The sequence below is a fragment of the Giraffa tippelskirchi genome, chromosome 8 (genome assembly GCF_054371585.1).
Source record: "Giraffa tippelskirchi isolate mGirTip1 chromosome 8, T2T-mGirTip1v1.2.pri, whole genome shotgun sequence".
Lineage (NCBI taxonomy): Eukaryota > Metazoa > Chordata > Mammalia > Artiodactyla > Giraffidae > Giraffa > Giraffa tippelskirchi.
Window position 1 is genome coordinate 43341453 of NC_137282.1, and position 16464 is coordinate 43357916.

Below are 16464 nucleotides of genomic sequence, written 5' to 3' on the forward strand. Positions count from 1 at the left end.
AAACTGTGGTATTGGAGAAGACTCCTAAGAGTCCCATGGACAGCAAGGAGATCAAACCAGTCCATCCTAAAGAAAATCAACTCTGAATATTCACTGGAAGGACTGAAGCTGAAATTGAAGCTCTAATACTTTGGTCACCTGATGCGAAAAGTTGACTCACTGGAAAAGACCCAAATGCTAGGAAAGATTGAGGGCAGGGGGATAAGGGGGTGACAGAGGATGAGATGTTTGGATGGCATCATCGACTCAGTGGACATGAGTTTGAGCAAGCTCTGGGAGATAGTGAAGGGCAGAGGAGCCTGGCGTGCTGCAGTCCATGAGGTCACAAAGAGTCAGACATGACTTAGTGACTGAGAAGCAACAATGATGAGCTGTCGTCTCCAAACCAACTGCAGGAATGAGAGCTGTCTCATTAACCTTCCTCCTTTAAACTCATATGTAGGAAGAGACAACCACTGGAAGGCTGGAGGAGCTGCAGCCTGAACATGAGTAGAGAAGTGGAACTGTGTGGAGCAAACAGTGGACTCCATGGCACCACATCCTCCTTCAAGAGGGAGCACACTGCAGGTGTGGTTAGCTGACTGCCCATGGCTTTAACTCCTCAGCATTTGAGCTGAGGCCATAGTTCTCAAGATGGCTCCAAATAATAGCTAGGTGAAATAATGCTAAAAAGAGTCTTACTATTTCTACCCAGCTAGGGACTCCTCTAGTGGGTAGTCTTTTTAAATATTTATTTATTTATTTGGCTGCATCAGATCTTAGTTGTGGCACACAGGCTTCTCTAATTGCTTCTCTCTAGTGGATCCTGGAGGAGAAGGCAATGGCAACCCACTCCATTATTCTTGCCTGAAGAATCCCAGGGACAGGGGAGCCTGGTGGGCTGCCATCTATAGGGTTGCACAGAGCTGGACACGACTGAAGCAACTTGGCAGTAGCAACAGCGGTGGGTCCTGGCCTCAGTAGGTGGGTTGTGTGGTACATGGGATCTTAGTTTCCTAATCAGGTATCAAACCTGTGTCCCCTATATTGCAAGGTGAACTTTTAATTACTGGACCACCAGGGAAGTCCCTAGTGGACAGTCTTGCTCTAGAAGTCTTGGGTTTAGCTGGCAGAGACCTTTTTCAGATCTGCATATGTCTGTGGCCTCCCCCTGAACATGCTAAATAACTCCCTCTTCCTCTCGCAGGTGCTGGTCTCCAGTAAATATGTGCTCCTAACTTAGTTTCTGGGTCTGTTTTCTGGAAGACCTAACAGATGCCTGTATATTAATGTTCTCTATGATGGTAGCTCAAACGGGGCATAGTGTATGTGACTAGGGGTTTCTTTCATGGGATGGAAGATTTTTCAACTCTTAAGCAAAGGACTGGAGCTATCAGACAGTCTCCAACTGCCAACATGTTGGAATCCTCCAGTGTTCGTACTGAAGCCACACCATACTGAGGCTGTACCTTGCCATTGCCTGAGCAAGACAGCTGTCCTAGAGCCCTACCTTGTCCTGCCCAAGCACCGCTTCCTCTAATGGCTCTTCTAACAGACTCCTGTGGGGCTCTCCCTTTTGTATGCATGCTCTATCGCTCAGTGATGGCGATTCTCTGTGATTCCATGCACTGTAGCCCGCCAGGCTCCTCTGTCTATGGACTTTTCCAAGCAAGGATATTGGAGTGAGTTGCCATTTCCTACCCCAGGGGATCTTCCCGATCCAGGGATTAAACCCATATTTCCTGCAGGTGTCAAGTGGATTCTTTACCACTGTGCCACCAAGATTCTCTACAACCTACACTGCAATAGGAGGCTTCTCCTACTCAGTTCTCTTTCTTTACACCTCTCTTTTCATTGGAGTCAGGCCTGCATTATGATTTGATGAGTCTTCTTATCTATTCATAGTTTTCCCTCCCCATGATCTTTCATAGGCAGTTTTCCCATTAAATCTCTTACATTCTAATTACAACTTTGTGTCTGCTTTGTGAAATCCCAAACTAACAGAGCCATTCCATTATCATATTAAATATTCAAAATTTTCTATATTTATGTGGAACCTCTACCTATATTTTCTATTTATGTACCTATTTTTTCCTCTGGAATTGTGTAATGCTTATCTAATATTTTCATTCTAGAGCAAGGTGTTTAAATACTTGTAAAAGTTTCCTTTTCCTTTTTAATTATTTATTTATTATAGTAAAGTATTATCTTGAACCATCCATTTCTAAAAATTTATCCTATTTTAACTATTTCTTTCAAAATCTGGTATGCAAATTTTTTAAACCTAAATGCACGTTTTAGTGTGAGATTACAGTGGGACCATCAAATTACTCACTTTCTGTTCTGTATTTATGTTTAGAGCCTAAGATCAAATTTGCAGTTTTCACATCATGCAGTAGAAGCATATAAATGCCACAGTAACCTAGAATTCATATGTCTTTTTCACATATGCTGGTGTGAAGACTTATTTTTCTTTATTCTATGTTCCTATAATTGTTTCTTTGGAACCAAGCTTAATCCTTTACATTTATTCTCTTTACCTTTCCTTTAATTTGCTTTGGTCCATCTAACGCATCAATATTCCTTCACATCCTGATTCTGTCAGCTAATGCGTTTTCTAATATATCTCAATTTAGCTTCACCTTCAGATCCACTCGCTGTGCCAGTTTCTGTTCCAGGAACTGATACAAGTGTTGAACAGGGTAGGCTCTGTTGGTGTGTATCTAAACATCTTCCTGCAGATTAATTTCAATCTATTTATTGACATGAATTCAGTGAATTCATTCAATGAACTATGTGAGTTCACGCTTAGTTGCCCAGTCATTTCTGGGCTCTTACAGACCCCAGGGACTGTAGCCCGCAAGGCCCCTCTGTCCATGGGATTCCCCAGACAAGAAGACTGGAGTGGGGTGCCTCATACTTCTCCAGGGGATCTTCCCAACCCAGGGATCCCACCTGAGTCTCCTGCATTGGCAGGTGGATTCTTCACCACTGAGCCACTCGAGAAGCCTTTAATCAAGTACAGATCCACATAAACTTACATTGTTATCATTAAATCCCTAGATCCTTCTGTTTTCTAAAAGATTTTCAGTATATATTTTATCAAATGTAACTATTTCCTCATTTATTAAATATGTGTTCAGTCAACATGCATAATAATGATCTCTTTATCCTCTAGCTGCTGAGAAAAGGAATAAATATTATGATAAGAGATGTAAAATAATGCTACCTATATTTAAATTTGATTATTAACTAGTTTCCTTTCACCTCAAAAGTCCCTGAGGAAAATAAAGGCACAATGAAGATAGAATATACAACTAACAATGGCTTAAGTTCAGGTAAAATTGTGCCTTTTGAACAAAATCTAATAAATTTGTCAACTAGATCAAGAAATCCCTTTTCCTAGACTAGAAGTAAGTCTAGAGGTAGAACAAAAACAGTATAGTTTAATTCATCTGTCCCCTTTATTGCTCAGTTTCATACCCAATCCCCAAATTTCCACAATATTTTCTATTTAGAAAAACACATGTTCTTATTAAGTAAGTACAAAAATTTTCTCCCAGTGGCTAGCCCTGTTTTAATTCTCAAATCCAGACCTCCCTGAAATGAGAAAAAATAGATAGCTTGGCATTTCTTAACTCTTAATCTCATAGCAAGACATACAACCGAAGAGCTTGACTAAAAATGTTTTTCTCTTCATGTAGATTTTCTTGTCTTCTACTTGGTCTATGTTACAATATATTGTCCTTTGCATTGATTCTGATGCACCGAAAGAGCAGGTGAAGTGAAAACGTGGTAGAAAGGGGAGACGTATAAAATGAGTCCATTCATTCTCCCAGAGGCCCACATTGCTCTTTAATAAATATTGACATTGTGCTTTAGCTCATACAATCACTAAGATACTTTTTTCTTTTGCATCTTCTGTGTATAGTTGATTATGATTTTATCACATTTTTCAGATCCAATATTTATTCTAGTAATTAGAGTCCTTTTTGAGTATAAATGATAGAATAGCCAAGTCACAATTTCTTTTAAAAAATGACAATACAATGCAATCATTCAGTTTTGCATTATTTTTCTTGAGAAAACCTTATGAATTCTGGTTTTAATTAATTCAGGCAACTGCCATTTATCTAAACATGATTTTATGTGAGATCAGTGATTATTGATCAACACTGATCTTAAAATTTCTGTTCACATACTTTGCATAATAAAATAGCAATTTAGGCTATGTGGGCACTTTTATAGGATTAATGGGCAGGACATTATTGTAATTTATTTTTTCCCAAAGGTCCTCAAATTAAAATATGGAAATTAACCAGAGTCTGCTTAAAGATTTATATAAACAGAATATATTACTAGATACTTACCAACAATTAGCTGTATCTAGGAACAAATGTATGCTTTCTAGAATTGACAGTGCTTTATAGTCTTCTGCTTCGTAAAAATAAGTGGGAGTATGTTTGTTACTTATATATTTCTCTGTTTTAAAGAAAGGAAAAATTACTACTATCTCCTAAGAAAGAGTTCATCACAATAATGTCTAAAATGAATTTACTGATAGATATAGTGTCAGATGAAGTGCATTAATATGATCTGTAAATATGCATTAATATAATTTGTAAATATGACCTTTGTTCTATGGGAAAGAACAAAGAAGAAATCAGTTCAGGAGAAATAAACTGATTAAAAATATAAAGAATTAGTCAAGTTGAAATATAACATTCTGGAACTTAAAAGGAAAGCAATTTTCACAAACTCAGTTGCAATTTTCCTTGTTACTTTCAAACTAAAGCAATATCTCTATTTTCATGTGTTTTACAACCTTACCAACATTCTACCTTACTTATGAGCCCTAGGTAATACTCAATAAACTTCTGCATATTCCAATATGCCTACTATCTTAATGGGGATGATTTATTGTTTTATTTTGTTTTTAATTTTAGTACTTGGTTTACTTGACTGTATATAAATTAGTCTGAATGTCCCATTTATCACACAAACTAAGCATTAATAATGCTTTTCAATATTACTTCAAGAATAGAAGCAATACAGTAGAAAACAACATTTGCATTTTAAAGTGATAGAAATAAAAAAAGAAAATGTAAATTAAAAGATGCAATAAAATATTTATTCTAGTGTATTTTTTAATTAATGAGAAATTTGAGCTTTACAAAATAATGACGGGTGTACATGCTAAATTGCTTCCGCCATGTCCAACTCTTTGTGATCCTATGGACTGTAGCCCACCAGGCTCCTCTGTTCATGGAATTCTCCAGGCAAGAATACTGGAGTGAATTGCCACACCCTCCTCCAAGGGATCTTCCTGACCCAGGGATCAAACCCATGTTTCTTAAGTCTCCTGCACTGGCAGGTGGGTTCTTTACCAGTAACACCACCTGGGAAGTCTAAAATAATGACGTGTAATTTCAAACATCTTGTATGTTATATAAATGATATTTCTTAATATCATCATCAGAATAAACTCAGAATACTGTGAAAGTAATAGGCTTAAAAGATAAATAAACAAAAGTGTAAACCAAAAGAAAACTTCAAAATACTTTATCAATAGCAGGGCTATTATTAAGATTCATTTGCTAATTCCATTAAAGTTGGCATTTTCAATTAAACTTTCATCTTTTTAATAATAGGAGAATATTTGAAACAAATGCTATCAACTTCAGCACAGTTGCTGTTTTGGACTGGAATATTCTTGGTTGGGGCTTCCCTCATGGTTCAGATGGTAATGAATCTGTCTGCAATGCTGGAGACCAGGGTTTGATCCCTGGGTTGGGAAGATCCCCTGGAGAAGAGAAATGGCTACCCACTCCCATATACTTGCCTGGAGAATTACATGGACAGCAGAGCCTGATGTGCTACAGTCCATGGGGTCACAAAGAAGGGCTTCCCAGGCGGTGCTAGTGGTAAAGAATCCATATGCCAGTGTAGGAGATGCAAGAGACTCAGGTTCAATTTCTGGGTTGGGAAGATCCCCTGGAGGAGGAAATGATACCCCACTCCAATTTTCTTGCTTGGGAAATGCCATGGACAGAGGAACCTGGCGAGCCACAGTCCATGGGTCACAAAGAGTTGGACACATCTGAGCACATCAGTCACATCATCATATTCTTGGTTGAGAGGGGCTCCCCTGTTGAGAGGAGGCTTGTAACATACCTGCCATATACCTGTAGGCTCTAGCAGTACTCACTGCAGTCATGACAATTTAAAATTTCTCCAGATGTCTTTTGTCATGTGTGTTTTCACTTGTGTGCATGGTAGTTGCACTGGATTGAGAACATTGTTGTTGTTCAATCATTCAGTTGAGTCTGACTCTTTGTGACCCCATGAACTGCAGCATGCCCAGGCTTCCCTGCACGCCACTGTCTCCCTGAGTTTGCTCAAACTCATGTCTATGGATTGAGAACTACTTATTTGCAATTATTAAATATCCTCTGAAGTAGGTTTTATGGTGATTATAGATCGTATATGGAAATATTCAGAAAATTTTTATAGTATATACTCAATGCTTGTGAAGAAATCTGCATTTGTAATTGAATTGATTTTACTATATATTATCAGGGGAATAGTAGCTTCTAGTCCCTGTGTGCTACTGATTCAGTTTTAGAACAGGGAAGTAGCAGGAATAATTAAAATTTGGGTGTAAGAAAATGGCAAGATTCTCTAACGCAGTAGAAAAAAAAAAAAAAACATAATGGATGGCATCTCTAAAACATTTTTTTTCCTTTTTTTTTGTAAGGCAATTTTTCATAGATGCTTTCCATAATATATTACTGTGGAGAGCTGACAAAGCTCAAAGCAAATACAAATAGAAAAGTTATTGTTTTTATAGCAGCATGATTACAGAAGCAACATTATATGTTGCAAACAGTAGATATCAATCCCCCCTACCAAAAAAATTTCCAAGGCAGATGTACAGGTTCTTCTAAAGGGATAAAAGATCATAGAAAAGTGAAGAAATGACAACTATCCCTTACAACATGGCTAAGCAGGTACAGTTATACTTCATGGCTTTAAATTAAAAATTCAAAACTTTTGTGCAGTTTGATTTTCTCTATTCAGTCACCAGCTTGCATATTAAAGACATATGGCTGAATCTTAAGGGAAAAAAAGGTCAACAGGGTGGGTGGAGAATACAGTTTTCCATAACAACAGAGATGTATAATTTCTGATACCACCTGGTAGCACTGAAAATTTCATTTTTAAAATTATATTTCTCTCCAAAAAGAAAAAACGCAGGAAGGATTTTACTTATCCATATAACTTATATATAGATTACTCATTGTTCTTCATTTTTGACCTCCCTTCCTCACTGTCTGCACACGGGAAAGTGTCAATAATCATTCGTTAATTCACATCCTTTCCCTTCGGTTTTACCCAACAAATAGTTATTAACACCTCTGTAATTTATTTGTATCTCCACTTAGTGACTTAGGACTCCAAATAGAAGCAGGTACTTCAATATAACTGCTGCCCTGTCACTTCAGACTCCTCATTCCAAGAGGTCATCAGGCAAATAAAAAACTGTCTTACTGATGGGGGTAATTTGTTCTGGACACAAAGAAGAAGTAACATTGCTATCATAGAATAGGAGCAAAGAAAAATAGTTCTGGAGGTCAAATTAGCTACCGATGAATTTCTTGATTGCCCTATATCTTTTTTTTTTTTTTTTAAGAGAATGAATATTGTAGTAGGCACTGTTTAAAAAACACATAAGACCGAGAAATTTAGAACGCTTAGGGAAGAATTTCTGGGTGATTTCCACCTAACAAAGTGCCTAGACAAGGAACATGAGAGCAGAATTTGAGAGACTTTGATGAAAAGGAGTGAGGAGGAGTTGACAAATCTCAGTTATGCTCTTGAGTTAGTCTGCCTCAATAGAGGTTATCCTCGCAACAACTAAGCTGTCTTTTGTTGGTGCTCCAGGGAATAAGACTAACCAGAATTCTGGGGATGTTCTCCATACATGGGCCACAAGTGAGAGAAAAGGCATGTGGATCTGAGTATCCCAGGTATTCATATTATTGGATACAATGACTTTCCATCTGTGTCCTCTGAATTTGACATACTTCACACACATGGAGGTATCAGCTTCAAACGGTTCAAAGCCTCCTTACTGGGAATTGCCCTTTGCCACAGGGAATTGCCTTGTGCTAATTTAAGCTCTCTTCGGTGGTGTTTTGGTGGTCCTCAGGACCACCCCCCAGGTTTGATGGTTCACTAAGAAGACACATGGACTTCCCCAGTGGCTCAGTAGTAAAGAACCCGCCTGTGATGCAGGAGCCACCAAAAGACACGGGTTTGATCCCTGCGTAGGGAAGATCCCCTGGAGGAGGGCATGGCAACCCACTCCAGTATTCTCGCCTGGAGAATCCCATGGACAGAAGAGCCTGGTGGGCTACACTCCCTAGGGTTGCAAAGAGTCAGACAGGACTGAAGTGACTTAGCATGAACATAGGCAAGAAGACTCATAAGACTCAGCCTGTAGTCATACTCATAGTTATGATCTATTACAACAAAAGGATACAAAGCAAAATCACCAAAGGAAAAAGGCACAGAAAGCAAAATCCAGAGGAAACTAGGTACAAACTTCTAAGAGTCTTCTCCCAGGGGTCACAAAGGAAGTGCTCCTTTTCCCAGGGATGAGTTGCAGCAACACATGTGCAACATTGTCTACCAGGAAGTTAATTAGAGGCTAATGGCCCAGGACTTTTACTGAGGACTGATCATGTAGGCACCCTCTGCTTGGCAGGAACCAAAATTCCATGCTCTCAGAAGAAAATCGGGGTTCACAAATCATATTGTGTGTATGAATAGCATAGGCACAGTGGACGGCTTTTATCAGATGGGGAGGGGGCTTGTTGTTTACTCGCTAAGTCGTGTCCGACTCTGTTGCAGTTGCATGGATTGTAGCCTGCCAGGCTCCTCTGTCCATGGGATTTCCCAGGCAAGAATATTGAAGTGGGTTCCCATTTCCTTCTCCAGGGGATATTCCTGACCTGAACATCAAACCCAGGTCTCCTGCATTGCAGGAAGATTCTTCCCAGATGTGAGACAAAGGCCACCCTTGTAAACAGGCTTTTAATCGGACAGCAGTCAGATCTGCTGTGCTAATAATCTTGAGTGCATGCAGGCAGCCTCTGCCAATGATTAGCTGAGGCAGGTCTATGAAAGGCTGGCCTCCTTGCCTCAGTCTGTTATCTTGGAAAGGTTATCTCAACATCAGATTTCCCCGGTGGCCTTTGCAAGTGACCTTCTTGATCTGCTGTCCTCCCTACATTCCTTCCCCTACTTCTTTATAGAGCTACTCAGAGCTCTTCCCAGTAGATCTTTGCACACAAGCTCCCCATCTACTCAACTTAATCTGTGGTAACAGGTAAGAAGGATTACCTGAGATAGACTGAAAGTAGATGTGGTCTAGTGGATCCTGAACATCAAGGTCATTTAAAATATACTGAGTTATTAAAACTTTTAAAGTGCCTGGAGTTCTAGTGAAAACTACAAGATTTTGTTTATCATGCAAATTCTGATATTAAAATTATGGCTTCTTCTAGTGAAAAGATTGATCTGGGAGGTCCAACTTGTAGCACAAATCTTATGCTTAACATGTGAAAGGGAAATAGCTACAACCTTAATAGAGTATTGAAAGTAAGAAAGAAGAAAGTTAATGTGTTCTAGACTTAGGAGTCAATATAGGAGTAGAGGGAGCACTTGGCAGACTGTGGGTAATACAAGCACACACACACACACACACTTTGGCATACTAACATTCCAACATACACATAAATTTTTTGTTCTATATATAGAGACCTTGATGTCAAATGAATTAAATGGATATTCATGCAATGTTTTTGGCACTCTGGAGCATCATAACTGATGTATAGATGCTAGTTGAACCCGATTCCAAGTGATTATCTTACTCTAAGCAGAGTACTAGCAGTCTGCGTGTAAATAAGGAAAATTTCATCTGTCTTACTAGTGGTAAGCCTGTGTGTGTGCTCAGTCACTGTCGTGTCTGACTCTTTGCAACCTTGTGGACAGTAGCCGGCCAGGTACCTCTGTCCATGGAATTTTCTAGGCAAGAATCCTGGAGTGGATTGCCATTTCCTCCTCCAGGAGATCTTCCTGACCCAGGGATTGAACCCATGTCTCTTGTGTCTCCTGTATTGACAGGCAGATTCTTTACCACTGTGCCACCTGGGAACCCATCTTACTAGATAGGGTCAGTGAATGATTTGAAACCTTAAACTTTTTGATAAAATCAAAGTAATCTGTTAAAATTTTCCTAATTTTCTAACCCTGAAAATTTTCATTATTGAATGCAAATTGAACCCGTGCTTAAGCTCACAAGTCCTGCAGGTACATATCAGACAGTTTGTTATCGAGCAGAATATACTGAAATTAAGTTTTATTTGGCAAAATCAGCCTCATTATCTGAATACTATTTGAAGTCTTACTCATTTGGTGGTAATTACATGTGACTACTTGCTCGCTCTCCTGGCACTCTCTACGCACATTTACCTTGTCATTCATAAGGCTGTTTTGTAACATTTGTTTTACTTCTCCATCTCTACCGCCTATCTAGAACCTCTGAAGTCATTGTATTCCTGACGCTTGTGATATGTTCTGCCAATTACTAAAAGTTTTCCTCTGAATTCATGACACTTATATTGGAAATAAATTTGAGTGACAAGCATTGTTAACCAGTTACTCAAATGTTAATTAAATAAGCAATTCAAATAACCCTAGGAAAATCTAAGGTTGCTTTTCTTTGCTTTGGGAGGCTTAGAAAAGATGTCTTTTTACATCTTAAATCTACAAACATAGGCTTTTTTACATCTTCAGTCTACAAACATAGAAGTTTCTTCTCATAGAAGGGTGCTAAATGGCCTTTGCATTTTTCTGCATTCATTTCTGTATATTCGAGTTCCAGTTTAGATTCTCCTAATGAGAGATACTCATGCAAGATTTGGAAGTTGGAAGGTAATCCAAAGTAATTATTCACCAGTGGAAACTGTGAACAGGCCCACGGATGCAGTCAGCAGCCAACTTTCAGCTTTACTAAAATGTCCCTTCTGTCCTCAGCAGAGTCACTCATTTCAATGGGTCGAGCAGCTGAAGTCTTCAGGGACAACTTGCCTGCATCTCTCGTACTTCTCTACTTTCTCAGCGTCTCCTGGACATTTGCTACTTCAGGTTCTCCAGTGGTTGTATAAGCCACGAATTACCCGCATTCAGTCCCTTAATGTCTGGAATAACGATTTGTGCTTTTCTGACTAAATCTGACCAATATAGGAGATGATGGGAGAAAGTGTGTGCATTCACCATGAGCGCTTTGCATTTTGGAGACTAACTTTTGAATCTCAATTTAAAAAATGCAATCATTTTACTAACGTGTGCCTCCTTGCGGCTCAGACTGTACAGAATCAGCCTACAATGCAGGAAACCCCGGGTTCAATCCCTCGGTCGAGAAGTGAATGACTATCCAGGCAGTGTTCTTGCCTGGAGAATTCCACAGACAGAGGAACCTGATGGGCTACAGTCCACAGTGTCACAAAGAGTCAGACAAGACTGAGTCACTAACGCTTTCAGTTTTTCACTTAACATAGTATTTTAGACAAAATAGGAAGAAGTTTGTAAACGAGCAAAGCATTCTGGGGAAATGGTTTTTAATATTCTGAATTATTTCTAACTAGTCAGGCCTTGACATCTCTTTCCTGAGGCTTTCCAGATAACATTCATACTTTGCATTTTAAAAATATATGATTTTTGTATGATTCTGAAAAATGAGAAGGGAGCTACTCATGATTTATGAAAACAAGAATATGTTATGTAGAAATACATTTCCTTTTAGAGAAATACAGTATATTAGAGAACAAGCTTACGATTACCAGGGGGAAGGGTGGGAGTAGGGATAGATTGGGAGTTTGGGATAGATATGTGCACACTACTATATTTAAAATAAATAACCAGTAAGGACCTACTGTAGAGCACAGGGTACTCTGCTAAATATTTTATAATAACATAAATGGAAAAAGAATTTGAAAAAGAATAGATACATGTATATGTATAACTGACTCACTTTGCTATACATCTGAAACTAACACAATATTGTAACTATATTCCAATATAAAGTAAAAATTAAAAAATGCTTCTAAACTGAAATTCAGATATATGTGTTATATGTTATAGGTTGAAAATATAAAATTTATACTGTAGAAGAAAGTCAAACTAGAAGGATTAAGAGAATTTATTTTTAAAATCTGGGATTTTAGACCAGACATAAAAATTTATCAAGTTATGATATATTGAACATACACACATATATATAGCAATTTGTCTATAAAAACTGGAAATTTGTAATTCTCATTTCATCAATAACAACCAAAGATTCAGAAAACTTTGAAATTACATATACTGATTTTTTATTTTAAATTGTTATATATGTCTTGGCAGTAATTCACTTTGAATTGGAAACCATCTGCAGAATGAATGAATCATTTTGTACATTTTGTTTTAAATTTTTGAATTGCTTTTTTCTATAATTAATATTTATGTATGAATCTAAAATTGTAAGGTGTTGCGTTATTTCTGTTTATATCTGTATAATCACTACTTTGCCAGGGGTGAAATAATCTTTCCATAAAAAGACATATCTCTTTTTGGTTGTTTTATCATTACAGTCGTAGAACTAGTGATGGTTGCTTGTTAAAAATGTTAAAACTTAAATTGTGAGTGGTTATGATTAAAATGTTTAAATGTTTTAAAAATTAAATTTGTTTCCCTTCTCTCCCTGCATCACAGAAAGGTCAAATAGGTCAATACAATTTTGTATTCATTTGTATTTCAAAATAGAAGAAGGGGACGACAGAGGATGAGATGATTGGATGGCATCATGGACTCGATGGACACGAGTTTGAGCAATCTCTGGGAGTTGGTGAAGGACAAGGAAGCCTGGTTGCTGAAGTCCATGGGGTTGCAAAGAGTCTGACATGACTCAGCGACTGAACTGAACTTAGCCAAGTTTTAGAGATGGATAGCAGTGATGGTTGCACAACAAAGTGAATATACTTCCATGGAAACATATACTTAAAATGACTAAAGTGTCAAAGGTCACTTTACATATATTTTCTCACAATAAAAGTACTGGAAAATTATTCTATCATTTACTGTTAATCAGGATGCAGCTTCATATTTTTTTCCCTCCCTTTGGCAATGATCAAATTATAATTTATTTCATGTAGCAGGGTTGAATACAACAATAAATGTTTTAGTAGGTAAAACTTTAAAAATTGTAGAGAGAAATTACTAAAATATTTTATGTAGAATAAACATCAACTGATTCACGATATGCCACTTTAAATTTATATAATATAAATATGTTAAATTATATTTAATGAATGAGTTGACTATAGACATAGTGTATAAGAAAAATGGATTGGCTTAAAAATTAAATAGGAAGAAAAGATATTATAAGAATTTAAGCCTAATTAAGATAGGATCAGTCTTGTCCAGGAGAGTGGAAGAGGAAAAGAGAAGACCAGCTTAACTCAGTAGTGAATGTCAGGGGAGTGTGTAATTTCCTCAGTTCTGTCTCACCGAAGCAACAGATGAATCAGTGCTACAGCTCAGTTTTATTAGGGAAAACAAAGGCTAGTACACCCTCAAGGAGTTAGGGCAGGCCAACCCAAAAGACAAAGAGAAGAGAGGCCTCGATCCTTCTAGGCTTCCTCCTTTTATACATTTGTCTCCTCCACCCTGAGCCTGCCCTATGTAAACTGGACAAGTCAGAAGGGCTGCTTGTTTTACCTGAGGTCCATACTCTGGTCCTCTGACCTTCCTTTGTTCCATTTTCAGCTTTTCCCTTCTTTCCATATTGTTCATGGAGTTCTCAAGGCAAGAATACTGAAAGGTTTGCCATTCCCTTCTCCAGTGGACCGCATTTTGTCAGAACTGTCTACCATGACCCATCTGTCTTGGGTGGCTCTACATGGCATGGCTCATAGTTTCATTGAGTTAGAGAAGGCTGTGGTCCATGAGAACAGATGGCTAGTTTTCTGTGATTGTTGTTTTCATTCTGTCTGCCCTCTGATGGAGAAGGATGAGAGGCTTATGGAAGCTTCCTGATGGGAGAGACTGAGAGGGAAACTGGGTCTTCTTCTGATGGGCAGGGTCATGCTCAGTAAACCTTTAATCCTTCTAGAACTAACACCCAAAAAAGATGTCCTTTTCCTTATAGGGGACTGGAATGCGAAAGTAGGAAGTCAAGAAACACCTGGAGTAACAGGCAAATGTGGCCTTGGAGTACAGAATGAAGCAGGGCAAAGGCTAATAGAGTTTTGCCAAGAGAATGCACTGGTCATAGCAAACACCCTCTTCCAACAACACAAGAGAAGACTCTACACATGGGCATCACCAGATGGTCAATACTGGAATCAGATTGATTATATTCTTTGCAACCAAAGTTGGAGAAGCTCTATACAGTCAGCAAAAACAAGACTGAGGGCAGACTGTGGCTCAGATTGAACTCCTTATTTCCAAATTCAGGCTTAAATTGAAGAAAGTAGGGGAAACAACTAGACCATTCAGGTATGACCTAAATCAAATCCCTTATAATTATACAGTAGAAGTGACAAATAGATTCAAGGGATTAGATATGATAGACAGAGTGCCTGAAAATCTATGGACAGAGGTTCATGACATTGTATAGGAAGCAGTAAGCAAAGTTTGTCTGAGCAGTAAGCAAGAACATCAGTAAGCAGGAAACATCACTATGAACATAGCTAGTGGAGGTGATGCAATTCCAGTTGAGCTGTTTCAAATTTTCAAAGATGATGCTGTGAAAGTGCTGCACTCAATATGCCAGCAAATTTGGAAAATTCAGTAATGGCCACACATCTGGAAAATGTCAGTTTTCATACCAATCCCAAAGAAAGGCAATGACAAAGAAAGCTCGAATTACCCCAAAACTGCACTCATCTCACACGCTAGTAAAGTAATGCTGAAAATTCTCCAAACCAGGCTTCAACAGTACATGAACGATGAACTTACAGATATTCAAGCAGGATTTAGAAAAGGCAGAGGAACCAAAGATCAAAATGCCTATATCTTTTACATCATCGAAAAAGCAAGAGCATTCCAGGAAGACATCTGCTTCTGTTTTATTGACTATGCCAAAGCCTTCGACTGTGTGGATCACAACAAACTGTGGAAAATTCTTCAAGAGATGGAAATACGAGACCACTTTACCTGCCTCCTAAGAAATCTGTACACAGATCAAGAAGCAACAGTTAGAACTGGATATGGAACAACAGACTAGCTCCAAATCAGGAAAGGAGAATGTTAAGGCTGTATATTGTCATCCTGCTTATTTAACTTATATGCAGAGTACATCATGAGAAACGCTGGGCTGGATGAAACACAAGCTGGAATCAAGATTGCTGGGAGAAATATCAATAACCTCAGATATGCAGATGACACCAACCTTATGGCAGAAATCAAAGAAGAACTAAAGATCCTCTTGATAAACGTGAAAAGGGAGAGTGAAAAAGTTGACTTAAAACTCAACATTCAGAAAACTAAGCTCATGGCATCCAGTCCCATCACTTCATGGCAGATAGATGGGGAAACAATAGAAAGTGAGAGGCTTTATTTTTTTGGGCTCCAAAATCACTGCAGATAGTGACTGCAGCCATGAAATTAAAAGATGCTTGCTCCTTGGGAGAAAAGCAATGACCAACTTAGACAGTATATTAAAAAGTGGTGACATCACTTTGCCAACAAAGGTCCATTTAGTCAAAGCTCTGGTTTTTCCAGTAGTCATGTATGGATGTGAGAGTTGGACTATAAAGTAAACTGACTCTGAAGAATTGATACTTTTGAACTGTGGTGTTGGAGAAGACTCTTGAGAGTCCCTTGGACAGCAATGAGATCCAACCAGTCTGTCCTAAAGGAAATTAGTCATGAATATTCATTTGAAGAACTGATGCTGAAGCTGAAACTCCAATACTTTGGTCACCTAATGCGAAGAGCTGACTCATTTGAAAAGACCCTGATACTGAGAAAGATTGAAGGCGGGAGGAGAAGGGGACGACAGAGGATGAGATAGCTGGATGGCATCACCGATTCAATAGACATGAGTTTGAGTATGCTCCAGGAGTTGGTAATGGACAGGGAAGCCTGGCACGCTGCAGTCCTTTGGGTCACAAAGAGTGACTGAACTGAACTTCCCTTCTTTGTCTTTTAGCCATTTTGGACTCCCTTTTCCTATTCTAACTACCTAACATGGAAATCCTAGGTGGTTCTAGTGTCAGAGAAAATCATTTCTTTGTTTAATAGTTGTGAGATGTCCAAAACTGAATTGCCTCTTGCCAGCATATACTCTCTCATAGAGAAAAGAAGGGAATTCCAAGAGAAACTTCTATTTCTGCTTCAGTGACTATACTAAAGCCTTTGACTATATGGATC

At 38.4% G+C, this 16464-nt stretch overlaps 1 long non-coding RNA gene across 1 annotated transcript; it reads left to right on the forward strand.

The window, feature by feature from the left end:
- Window positions 1–447: 447 nt before the first annotated feature.
- LOC145516466 (uncharacterized) lies at window positions 448–13140 on the forward strand. The gene is made up of 2 exons (XR_014061413.1): window positions 448–567; window positions 12853–13140. It is a non-coding gene; the product is annotated as an uncharacterized LOC145516466 (long non-coding RNA).
- The last annotated feature ends 3324 nt before the right edge of the window (window positions 13141–16464 follow it).